Source organism: Panthera onca, chromosome D3 (genome assembly GCF_046562875.1).
Source record: "Panthera onca isolate mPanOnc1 chromosome D3, mPanOnc1 haplotype 2, whole genome shotgun sequence".
NCBI lineage: Eukaryota > Metazoa > Chordata > Mammalia > Carnivora > Felidae > Panthera > Panthera onca.
In genome coordinates, this window is record NC_138350.1 from 2,752,442 (window position 1) to 2,764,602 (window position 12,161).

Here is a 12,161-nt window from a genome sequence, read left to right on the forward strand (position 1 = left end):
CACACGTGTGTGTGTCTTTCCCTGGTCTGAGAGATGGGGGACACAGCAGCTGGGAGTTTGACCCGGGGACTCAAGCCCGCCTGCAGGCCCGAACGCTTCCTGCACTTCCCTTCCTGGGATAGTGAGGGATTGGACGGCACCCCCCCCCCCCCCCAACCCCGGGTCACTGTAAAGACAGCACACACAGTAGAGCCTGGAGCAGAGGCTCATTCCAGAGCATTAGTGTCCTTGACGTCCAAACGCCTTTTGTTTTCCAAGATCCTCGGTCTGTATCCAGTAATAGCATTCTAGCTTCACCTAGGGTTACTGCTACATTAAGAAAATGAGATTTCAGTGGAATTACTCAGAGGGTTGGGGTCTTGGATTGCATCCTACGAAGACAGGCAAGCATAGGTCCTTTGCTAACCCAGGGCCCGATCTGCAACTATAACCCGTTGGGCAAAATGTATAAACCCAACCCAAACCCAAAAGAATTTTATGGGGGTGCAGCACCGCTTGGCTCTGGGGGCATGACGGGCTTGGGTGAGAATGTCCACATACGGGGAACAGCTGAAGTTCCTTTACATTGGGGGGGTAACCACCAACCAGCCCACACGTGCATCATCTAAGTCAATCCGCGTGTACCTACAGAAAGGCACATCCCAGCAGCGGGCCCAAGACATAAAGCACATCATTCCCAAGGGCACAGGCTGCTAAGAGGCAGAGGTGGGAGTCAAACAGACCTCTAGTTTCTGCCCCTACAACATGCACAGGCTCCCTCTAGCAGGTGGAAACTAGGCTCCTGCAGTAGACTTGGGGTCTCCTGCATCTTCCTCCAAAACTGAAGCCCCAGGTCTCAAATGAGCAATGCAGTCCTAGGTAACTCCTTTCAGCTCTCTAGGTCTGTTTCTTCAAACCAGAAGCCGGTATCAATATGCCACCTACCTGATGGGGTACTTAATAGAGGTGCACGGGGATGCCAGTTTCATGGCCTTGACCTTGGAAGGGAAGGCAGCCAACAGCCAGAACCCTCCTCCTTTCCCTCACACTGAGACAAGTCAAAGCAGGGACCCAACCACCATCTCTGCTGAGCCCCCAGAGGCCAGAGCGCCCCCACACTGGGGGTGCCCACCCTCACCCCGTCCAGGAACCGGCTGCCCGAGAGAACAAGGTCAGGCTGAGTGGTCCTAGCCAAGGTCCACCTGCCCCAAGACTCTTCTCCTTCGATGTCCGGTCTCAAGAGCAGCCAAGTTGGAACAGACCTTAATGGGGTTACCACCTCTGCTATTCTGCATCTCACCTACTTGCAGCTTCCCGCATGGTATCTTCTGTACATGATTTAGCTGGACTGCTCTGAATCAGTTTAGCCAGAACAGAAAAGGCAGCGACGCTGCCCTTCTCTCCTGATTCAGCCACTTGGCATCATCTTCCATTACGCAAAAGTTTTGCATTCACAACAGAAACACAAGGCGATCGAGGACACTTAGGTCAAAGTCCCCCCCACCCCCAAGCCCAATAAAAGTGCAAGTCCTCTAAAAAAATATTCCCAGGTAGTTGGAAGTAGGGCAAAATAAAAGTGTGGCATCTCAGGTGGAGGCCACAGTAACCATCTTAAAGCTGTTACACGCACATTTGTGAGTAAACGCACACATTTCCAGGCACTGCTGAGCGCGGAGGCAGCCGAGTTCAGTTCCGAGCAGCTCTTGGAAAAAGGCACTGTTTGCTAAGCAGATTGTTGGGAGGAGATCAGCGAATTGAATATTAATTTTGATGAGGGGAGTCTAAGTTGTGGGGCAAGGTAGGAACTGGGGTGGGTGGAGCCTCTTCCAAAGCAAACCCCGCGATTCCAGGACATGATACGCCCGGTCCATGCAGCACTTGGATCTTGCATTTAGCATCTTGGTAGGTCAAAGAAATCAAAGCATTTAAACCAGAATTAGCAGCGCCTGGGTGGCTCCGTTGGTTAAGCATCCGACTCGATTTTGGCTCAGGTCACGATCCCACAGTTAGGAAGATGGGTCCTTGCATCAGGCTCTGCACTGTCAGGGCAGAGCCTGCTTGGGATTCTCTGCCCCCTCCCCCTTGCACACACTTGTGCACTCTCAAACTTTCATAAACTGGAATTAGTCCGGAGCAATTTCACGCTGGGTGAACCCCAGCACGTGGGCTAATTCTTGCTTTCACATGAGCTGTCACACCTTGGTCTTTCAAGGTCACCAACCCAAGAGATCCTAACACCCATAGTTTGGAGCAGGGTCAACAGACCTAGAGAGGACTGGAAGTGTACATCCCAGCGGGGAAGCGAGCAGATGACACAAGCAGGCATGGCTGTGTCTCATGGTGCTATGGCCACAGAACGTCCACGTGATGGGGTTCTACTTGAGGCCTGTAGATTGCTGACCTCTGATTTAGGAAACGGCTCTATTAATTTCCAAACTCGGATCCTGACCACCAAGGTGCAGGACGAGGCATGCAAATTTCGGAACAGCACGGGAGAAAGGGAGGACCATCTCTGCCCAGGGGAACAGGGGAGTTTTACCGTAGGGTAGGGTTAGCGTGGGATTCGGGATGGGCTCAGCAAAAGGGAAATGGTGCGCGAATGGCTCAGCAAGCTATACTTGCTGCCCAGAAGGGCCCATGGGATCCTTTAAAAATGGGGACACCAAATATCTCCATCTCCTAAAATATTTGACAAAGTCTGACACATCCAGGGGCTTACAGAGTGGAAATCAAAGTGGCAATTAAGAGCTGGATTTCCAAGTCCAGGATAGTCTGGGGACACTGGCAGCCCCACTGACAAGGAGGTGACTGGGCTAAACCACCAGGAGGAGAAGGGGGAAGCCATCAGGGCCAAATGTCCACTACCCACGGGACCAGGCTGGAGACAACCTTGTACCCTAATTCTGAGTTATACAGAGTTGACAGTCTCGTTATTTGCTTGCTTACCTGCAGATTACAAAGGGCACCTGCTTGTGAATTATTTCTACCAAGTGGTTCTGCACAGAGGGAGATGGCGAGAACCAGAAGGTCCACAAGACCTTTCTCCAGCAGCCAAAGGCATAACGCCACCAAAACACGTGTGCAGCCACCCTGCAGTGGACAGACACCGTCCTCCTCGGCTGGCACCATCCTAACTGGAGCCAGGCTAGGGCAGGTGTTAGGTACTTTGAAAGCTGTACCCAACTCAACACAAAACCCTGTAACTTCAAGATGAAGGACCTTGGAACCAGAAGCTACCTCTTTCTAATCCCTGAACTTCAGATCTCACATTGGAGGTAAACAACTCTGTGCACTGAACAAGGAGTCAGCATCTGACTCCGAACCTCCTGTTTTTAAGCCCTTTATCCACCTGCGGAATGAGCATACCCCAGCTAAGCTCTTATAATCTATTTGTATTCTCTTTTCGATGAAACGAATCCTGACCGGTATAGCAGAGTCACAAAGCCCTGGGCTACCAATGATCTTCCAGGTTGGGTGGGTGGGGGGGGGGGGGGGACAGTTCTCATTGCCGGGATTATGGTTCGCACAGGCATCACAAACATCAACAAGACCTCGGCCCTGCTATTTCCAATGCTGTCAATCCTCCCCAACACACTAAATGATCCACATTCATCCCTCAGTTTTTAGTATTTGAGAACAAGACAGAGAGGGGGAGGGTCAGAGAGAGGGAGACCCAGAATCCGAAGCAGGCTCCAGGCTCTGAGCTGTTGGCACAGAGCCTGACGCAGGGCTCAAACCCACCGACTGTGAGATCATGACATGAGCTGAAGCCAGACGCTCAACTGACTGAGCCACCCAGGCACCCCTCATCCCTGATTTTTAAGGGGTGAAAAGCACCAGGAGATTGGACAAAATCACCCAAGTCACACATCTTGTAAACAGTGGGCATGGGTGGGTTCATCCATTTCTTTTTGTTGGGCACCCTCAGTCTGCCAAGCCTTGCACAGAGCCCCGAAGGCAAGAAAATGGACATCAAGCTCTGTGCTCAGATTAGGGGACAGAGGCACACCAAGAGATGTGGAAGTCAACACGGAGCATCGCCACTGTATAATCTCCAAACCCCTGGTTGCTCAAGGGTGGGATCTGGGTCAGTCCACCTACCAGTAGCCTAGGGCTTGGTGGACAGAGAGCCCAGGAAAGAGCTGGTGTGTCGTAAGATGAAGAAATACACACAGATCTCAAAGACCCTCCTGGCAAGCTCTCAGGGGAAATAGTCATAAGGTTAAATAAAGTGAAAGAAACATGGCTCTAAAACTCCGTCATGCTATGTGAGCAGGCTTGGTGGAACTGGGCCTTGCATGAAGGACGTGATCACTCAACCTGTCCAGGCCAGAGACGTGTAAGGGGTGAAGCAGATGCAGAAACCTGCAGAGAGTTCTTCTGGTTTCCATTTAACTGGATCACCTGAGAGCACAATACCAAAATGCCCCTCTTTCAAAGAAGATTTTTGCTTTAGTCTTGTTACTGATGGATGTCTCTAAATATTGGAACAAATGGTAAGCAAAAGCACCACTATTTTTAAACAGACATACATCCAAATGCACCAAACCAAGTGCCTTGCCCCCAGGATCCTGGAACAAGAGAGGAACAGTAGCCAGAGTTGCAAAAAGTAGGACATTGAATGTTTATATTTAACAAGCTCTTGTGATAGAAAAATAAGATAGTCCCCAATTGTGAAATTCCCAAAATAATTAAAATGTTGGAAAAAGTTATTTATAGTACATCCCAAGCAGTAGTTAGAAGCTGATTTAAGTATTTGTACGGAGTGGTTTCTGTCAGCCCGGTTAGTGCAATCCTGAGACCAGACGTATCATCATGTGTCAGTCACAATCTACATCTTCAGACATCTGGGAATGAGAGGTCCCCTAAAATAGGTCCCTCTACCATCTTCATTTGGTGACAGGCTTTGCAAAGAAAAGGTGTATCTGTGCCTTGAAAGTATTTTTAAAAATCCAGGTGCACTTAAAATGTTTTGCCTTTCCCTTAAATTAGATGACAGACTAATATTCTCTGTAAACAGTTCTGCAAATTTTAGGTCTCTTTACTACTGGGATTCTGAAAAGAAACTGCAGGTCCAGATAGGTGCTAAATGTTATTCACTGCAATGACGGAAGTCTGTAGAAATGTCTGGGGCAGCCACTCACTCTTGTTTACTGATGTAGGAAAGGGAAAACGTGGAGTTTCCCACCAGGCCACGTTATGGGCAGACACGGAGCTGTAACTTACCTGCTACCTGACAGGCTTGCTTTGCGCCCCAATCAGGAACAACCCTCATTACCAAGCTCCGGGGAGAATGAAATACAGGTGACACACACTGAACACAGGATGATCTTGTAAAACCTTATGGTTTTAGATCTTTATTGTTTAGTCACCCAAACAGAAAATAGAAATCTAAAATCTTTTTGACCCGAGTTTGGTAAAGATGTCATAGATAAGATACACCAAAACCAGGACTCATTTGCTAAATTTCCTAAGAACTTGAGTTCCAGAAGTTACACCATTCAGAGCATAAACAGGCCTCCAAGTGGAAGAAAACAGAAGCAAAATTGAAGTGTTTGTATCTAGTCCATTAAGAACTCTCAAAACTCAAGAAGAAAACTTCCCAATAAAAAGGCCAATCTGTTTGGGCTCTAAGTAGGGAAACTGCAAACAGTACAGGAAAAATGTTAACATTAGTCATCAGGAAAAGAAGTAAAACCATGAGACAATACCACACACCTAGAAGTTTCAGTGTTGTGAAAAAAAAAAAGTACATAGGAAGGCACAGCGTCACTGAAACAGCCCTACATTGCTGGTGTGTGTGCAAGACAGCATGCCCGCTTTGGAAAATGATTTGTCAATGTCCTAAAGGTTTAGCAAGCAGCTGCCCTGTAGCCTAGAAATACCCCAGAGGACCAGAAACCATCAGGTGTTCTTTGCTAAATGAATGAGGGTGAGGTGTTCAGACAGCGGACTATTCCTTGTCAACAGAAAGACCCACAATAATCAGACTAAACCCCTTGACTAAAGCTAGACTCAAGTCTCCACACTGTAGAATTTCATTCCCGTTACTCTCTGGGCTCAGGTTCAACTTCTAAGGACACAAAGAAGCTACGGGTTAGGGGTGGAGTAGGTGGTGAGGGAATTTGGGAAGAGTGATGGGAGTTTTCTGTTTCTTGATTGTGGTAGTGGTTACGTAACCATATACATAGGTCAAACAGAGCCATACACTAAACAAGCAGATTCCCATGGAGTATAAACTACAGAAACATTAATATCCCCTCCAAAAGGACATAGATTTCAGGCAGGGGACCGGTGGGACAAAGAGGAGGGAGAAATGAACGTCATAGATTCATCCTGAGGGAGGGAGGGAGGGAGGGAGGAGCCTGTGTGAGTTGACCCAGAAAGCGCAAAGTCAGCATGTGCCTCCCCAGCCAAAGTCCTAGATGTCAAGGCCGTGTGCAAAGCTCTTCTCCCTAAACCCGGATTTCTGAGCTTCACTGGCCAACCCCTGCAACCCTGCCAGACATCTGCCAATGTGCACTTTTCTACCGCTTGTACTTTCTATCTTAATAACTTAAGCTTTTGGTCATCTCAGACACTAAGACACTGTAGCATACATTTCACAACTGGCATCACTGGTGGTCTGGCATTTAACGGTTCCATTAGATTGTCATACCAGTATACTTCTCACTCAGACCTCAGCTGAGGTGAACCCCTTTGCTCATAAGGAGCCCACAGGGTCATGGTGCGTTGGTCTGAAGGGATTATAGGTTTTGTCCACACCCCATCACTCACCCCTGGGTGAACGTTCTGGCTCTCAGCACGTTTAGCAGTTCTGAGAGTGCTGCCTGGCTAGACAGGCTTATCAGATCCGTCTCAGGTGATTAAAGCCACCCTCCCAGGGGTCTGATTAGCGTTATCAGATTTCGAGCAGAACATGTTCCTGACATGGGAACATACACTCAGCTGGTGAAGGAAGACCAGGGACAGAAGAAAGGTTTCCTCCGCTCAAGTCCGTGGTAACCTCACTGGGAAAAGATGACTCACCCTGAGCAAGCAATGGGCATGCTAGATTGTTAAATGTAGTATAGACTGAAAGTATCAGAGGGCTTCAGGGGACAGTGGTGAGCCAGGAAGCACCAAAGGGGGTGCTGTAAAAAGGCAGGGCTGGGACTCATGGGGAGATGCTAAGATCGCCATGGTTGAAAAGCACAGGACTTTCAACCTGTGAGACAATACCACACACAGAAAACACAGACCAACACTTCCCTCCCCCAAAACACAGTCTGCCTCGCCATTCCCTCCCCCCCACCCCCAGCCAGAAAGCAAGATCAGCGATGGGTTTGTAAGAAATGGTGGCAGAGCTACATGGGGAAAACGTGGTTTTATGCCTCCCGTTGTCCCTTGTCTGTGTCACACAAGCAGACAGGAAAAGCAAAGGGCAGTACGGACTAGGCCATTATAGATGCCTAGTTATATAGGATTCCTTATGAAGGCCTTCACCACAAGAATCACCCTTTGTCCACAGCCAGGTTCTCAGGCACTTCTTGGTTTGGGACATTACCATCTCTTTGGCAGGGATAGGTTTCACTCAATCTTTCAAATCTTCCCAGTAAAATACACCAGCTATCTCGCCTGCCTGTACCATTTTCTTAGGGAAAATAGAGAAGTCGTGACATGATGTTTTGGTGACTAAGTCAATGATAATAAACACCTCCCAAATATTGGGACTTTTTTTCATTCCAGTATCCCCAGCAAAACCAAGGACTTGGAAATCCCATTTAAGTATGGGTTGCATCAAGTCAGTTTATTTTGGGGGTTACTGATGATCCATCGTACATGTAATGAACACACTACCGTTTTCTGCAATGCTAGTGGGTTGTGATTTAGTTCCTGAGTCATTGCCACAAATGGATTACTCACGTTTAGACCTCATGGGACAAAATTATTGAACTTTCTAAATTAATTCAGATGCTAATCTTCATGAATATTGCATGGGGACCCTGGAGAGGGAGGGGAAGAGAAATTTGTATGTACAGAGGGTCATTTTTGCATTCTTTGACATTTAAAATAGTCACAGTACTTATGCCCATAGTATGCTGCTCATCAGAGTGCTCTTTGAGGAAAACCCAAAAGTGACATTTACTTATTTGTACTTTTTGCTTTCATAGCTTACATGCATGATGCATAATTCATGCCACAAGTCCTTTGGATCAACAAGAACTAATTCAGTTTATCCCCTTCCAATGCAACTTCAAACACATATGACAAGATGTGTGGATCCGTGGCCGAGGTGTGGATGTGGGAAAGGATACAGTAAGCTAGACTCAGTATTTCATTTTGGTCCTTTTGGGAGTCTTCAGAACTTCTCATTATAGGAGAGTCTTGATCTATTTTCTTTGAAATAGATTATTCATTAGTAAGCACAGATAGACATTGGCATTGCCAGAGAAAATGAGCTAAAGATAGCTTTCTCATGTACTGAAATTCCCTTGCTAATCATCTCATAAAAACAATTACTCTTTTACCAGGAGTGTTCATAACTGTACACTCAGTGTGCTTGAACAAGTTTAACAGTTGAATGTTTAAGTCAACAGAATGGCCGAACACCACTTTTCTGTTTCCCTCAAGTCTGCACCCCCACATTCACGGCACCATTGCCTACAACAGCCAAGATGTGGAAACCATCTAAATGCCAATCACCAGATGAATGGATAAAGAGGTTGTGGTGTATAGGGACAACGGGATAGTCTTCTGCCACAAAAACGTAAGGAAATCCTGCCAGATGCAACAATGAGGGTGAACCCAGAGGACAGGATGCCATGTGAAATTAGCCAGATAGAGGGAGACAGACACTGATCTCACAGATGGAACCTTTAAAAAAAATTGCACTCATAGAAATAATTGAATGGTGGTTATGAGGGGAAATGGGGAGATACCAAAGGGAGACAACTTCCAAGTCTGGGGATCAAATGTCTAGCACGTGACGACAGCAAATCTTACTACACAACACAGACCTAAGTTTGCACTATAAAGAGAAAAAGGTAGGTATGGGAGACACGTGGTTAATAGTTGACCAAAAAAATAAGATGAACAAGACCCTGAGTTGGGAAGGCTCCTGACCCCCTAAGACACATCAGTGAGCCCTAGTTGGTCCTTCCAGGAAGTGGAGGCTGCCCAACCCCACAGGCCTCAGCAGCTGAAATTCGTGATTTGTGGACACACCAGTGCTGTGTTTAATACCTTTTCTCTTGAGGAAAAAGGACTTGGAGTCATGGGGGCTGTGGCACACCTTTGCCTAATTCCCTTCTGTCATTGGACAGAAAAGCTGGGTCCTCAGAGCAAGAAAAGTGGATTCTTAGAAGGCAGGAAAGAAACACCTGCTGAGGCGTATGGGGATTTTCTGCCAGCCAAGCATCCTTCTGCTCAGCGTCTACCCTGGGAGGGGGGTTCCGTTAAACCCCGAAATGAAGGACACTGAGTTCTCTGTGTTTTTTTAAAAAAAAAAAAAAAAAAAAAGCAAGTCACAGATGTTAGAAAATAATATCCCACTGTGTCTGGAAGGACTGGAATATAGAAGGAGATATAGCATCCCGAGCGCTTACCTTCAGAGACCGCTGCGATTCACAAGTGTAAATTCTCTGGTTAGTTCCTGTTAGTTCTCTTATGTTCACTCTGAATAGAAGCCCTGTGCTCTTCTTTCCCCCTAAAATCGTACCATAAGCATTCCGTGCACGACGAAAATCTTTGACATTTTGATTCGAGGGGTTTTCATTTACCAAATATCATAAGATTATTTTGGAAAAAGCTGCCAAGTAACAACTGAGCAACGATGTCTGTGATTGGATTATCCACATCCAGCACCTTCTGCCCAAGTGTGTTCCTACAGATCCATTCCACAAGGTGAGGTTTCCAGAATACATTGGGGGACATCAGGCATAGAGCAGGCTTGCACCCTGGTGCATAGCTTAACCTACGCAGCCTCTAGCCAAGATCCTACCATCATTTGTGACCCCAAAACATTCCCAGACTTCAAATGGATGCCCCCATCTCATGGGATGGCCAGGTTCCTCCCCACCGCCACCCTGTGATTCTCGGACTGCATGAACCCAGAACCCTGGGCCCACCCACGGATGGGTGCTAATTTCGCTCTCAAAACAACAAAAAGTTTTTAGGCTTCAACAATAAAGCTGATTCTGACCGCCTTAGCCCCTTATCATGAAACAAGATCAGTCTTTGATAATGCTATCAAATCCAGTTTTTAAAAAAAACGGTTCCCACCCAGCTCTAAGCCCCTCACCCAGGTTAATAGTTTTGTCCTAAAGATGTGGTTGGTAAAACCAGACAAATGGAGAAACAGAGGCTCAAAAGCCACGTGATCTCAGAACACACAGTTTGTGAGGAGCCTAGACCGAGGCCAAGGCACCTGCTGTGGGGGGAGGGGGGGGGTTCCTGATCTTGTCTGGCTTGGAGCATCAGCCTCCGGGAGCCACGGGGTTGTGGCTCCTGGGGCACAGCATTCTTACCCCATCACCACCAGCGCTGGTAAAAGCCAGCCACGTGTCACTCCCTTAGTCTCTTAGCACAAAGTTCCTCTTCTGTGCAAAAGACCTCTAACAACAGTACCTTGTATTTTATGCCGTTTCCCCACACAGTTCCGGGTTCCCGCCTATGACCAGGTTGGAACCCAGCCCCAGCACCAGGCAGCATGCTGCAAGGCGTCTCCACCACCGGGAGGACGTGTACCTTCAGGAGCAAATGGACACACCGTTGGACAGCGGTCCAGAGCCCTAAGAACCACCAGGCAAAGCTTGGAATTCTTCGGAAGCCCCAGGTTCCACCTGCAGAGATCATCAACCACCTCTGAGGGGAGGCGGACAGGGGTCTAAGTGCCCCTCTCCTTGTAACACACCCCCAGGTGGAGAACCACATCCATGAGAGACCTCTGTGTGCAGAGCAATCCACAAGATATTGGGACATTTCTACACCACTCTCTCAAGAAAAAAGCTGAGAAGTCCATGGTTAGTCTGTCCTCCTCCCTTTAGGAAGTAGAAAAGGAGCCTGGAGATCCTCCCAGAGAGGAAGGCTATGGTGTCCACATGGGAAATGCGCCACATGAAGGAAGGTGGGCAGTGCAGGGGGGCCCCCAACTTTCCCCTGGCACCTGGGGACAGGGCGCAGGTGTAGCTGCAGATCAGAACTGTTTTTTACATATATATTGGGCTATTTGGGGAGCTTGAGAGGCAGAATACCCCCAACTCCCCCCCAAAAGTGTCCATTCTCTACTCCCCAGAACCTGTGAATAGCTATGTTACATGGAAAAAAGGCTTGGTGGATAGAATGGTCCAGACCTCGAGATGGGGAGAGTAGCTGATTACCCACATGCGATCAGTGTAACCGCGTGAGCCCTTGAAGGCAGAGAACTTCCTCCAGCTCCGAGCAGGAGAGGGAAGTCGGATGTGCGGCATGAGGGGGACACAACAGGCCCTCACGGATCTAAAGACCAACAAACATCACCTGGCAGGCAGCCAACGGGGACCCCAGCCCCACAGAATTGACGTCTGCCCATTACCTGAACCAGAGCCTCCAGGTAAGAGCCCAGGCTGGCGGTTCAGAGCAAGCAGGACCCCCTCCCCCCACAGACTTCTGGCCACAGAACCGACTTCATCAACCCACGTTGTTGGAAGTCACTATGTTGATAGCAGAAACAGGAAAGAGTAGGGCAGGGGTGATGACCAAGCTTCACTGTTACCACCAAGAACAAGATGAATGCAAGCAGGCTGAACCCTCCCACGAAGGCATGTGATAAACCAGGAAACGTTCTTTGTTTCAACCCTCAGAAATGTGGATGTTGGAACCACAGAGAGTTCCAGAGAGCACTGGGTTATCTGGAAGAAGTAGGGGAATGGCAGGCCCCCGATGCCGTCAGCTGATGAGGCTCTCAGGGAGGAGAGCGATCCATGAGTAGTGCAGGAAAAATCATTTCATGGGATTCTCCTTTGTCCAGAATTTAGTAACAGGTTCCTGGGAGTTGAGAAAAATGTTTCATTTTCATTGTTTAAATAGGGAAAAAAAAAAAAAACCAAACCCACCAATCTATATGACAAGGACATTTTTAAAGTCTAATTTGCTGTAAGTTATATGAAACGTGTAGAAAATCACTTTTCCCTAGTAGTGTGGATCTGAATTCTTTTCTATTT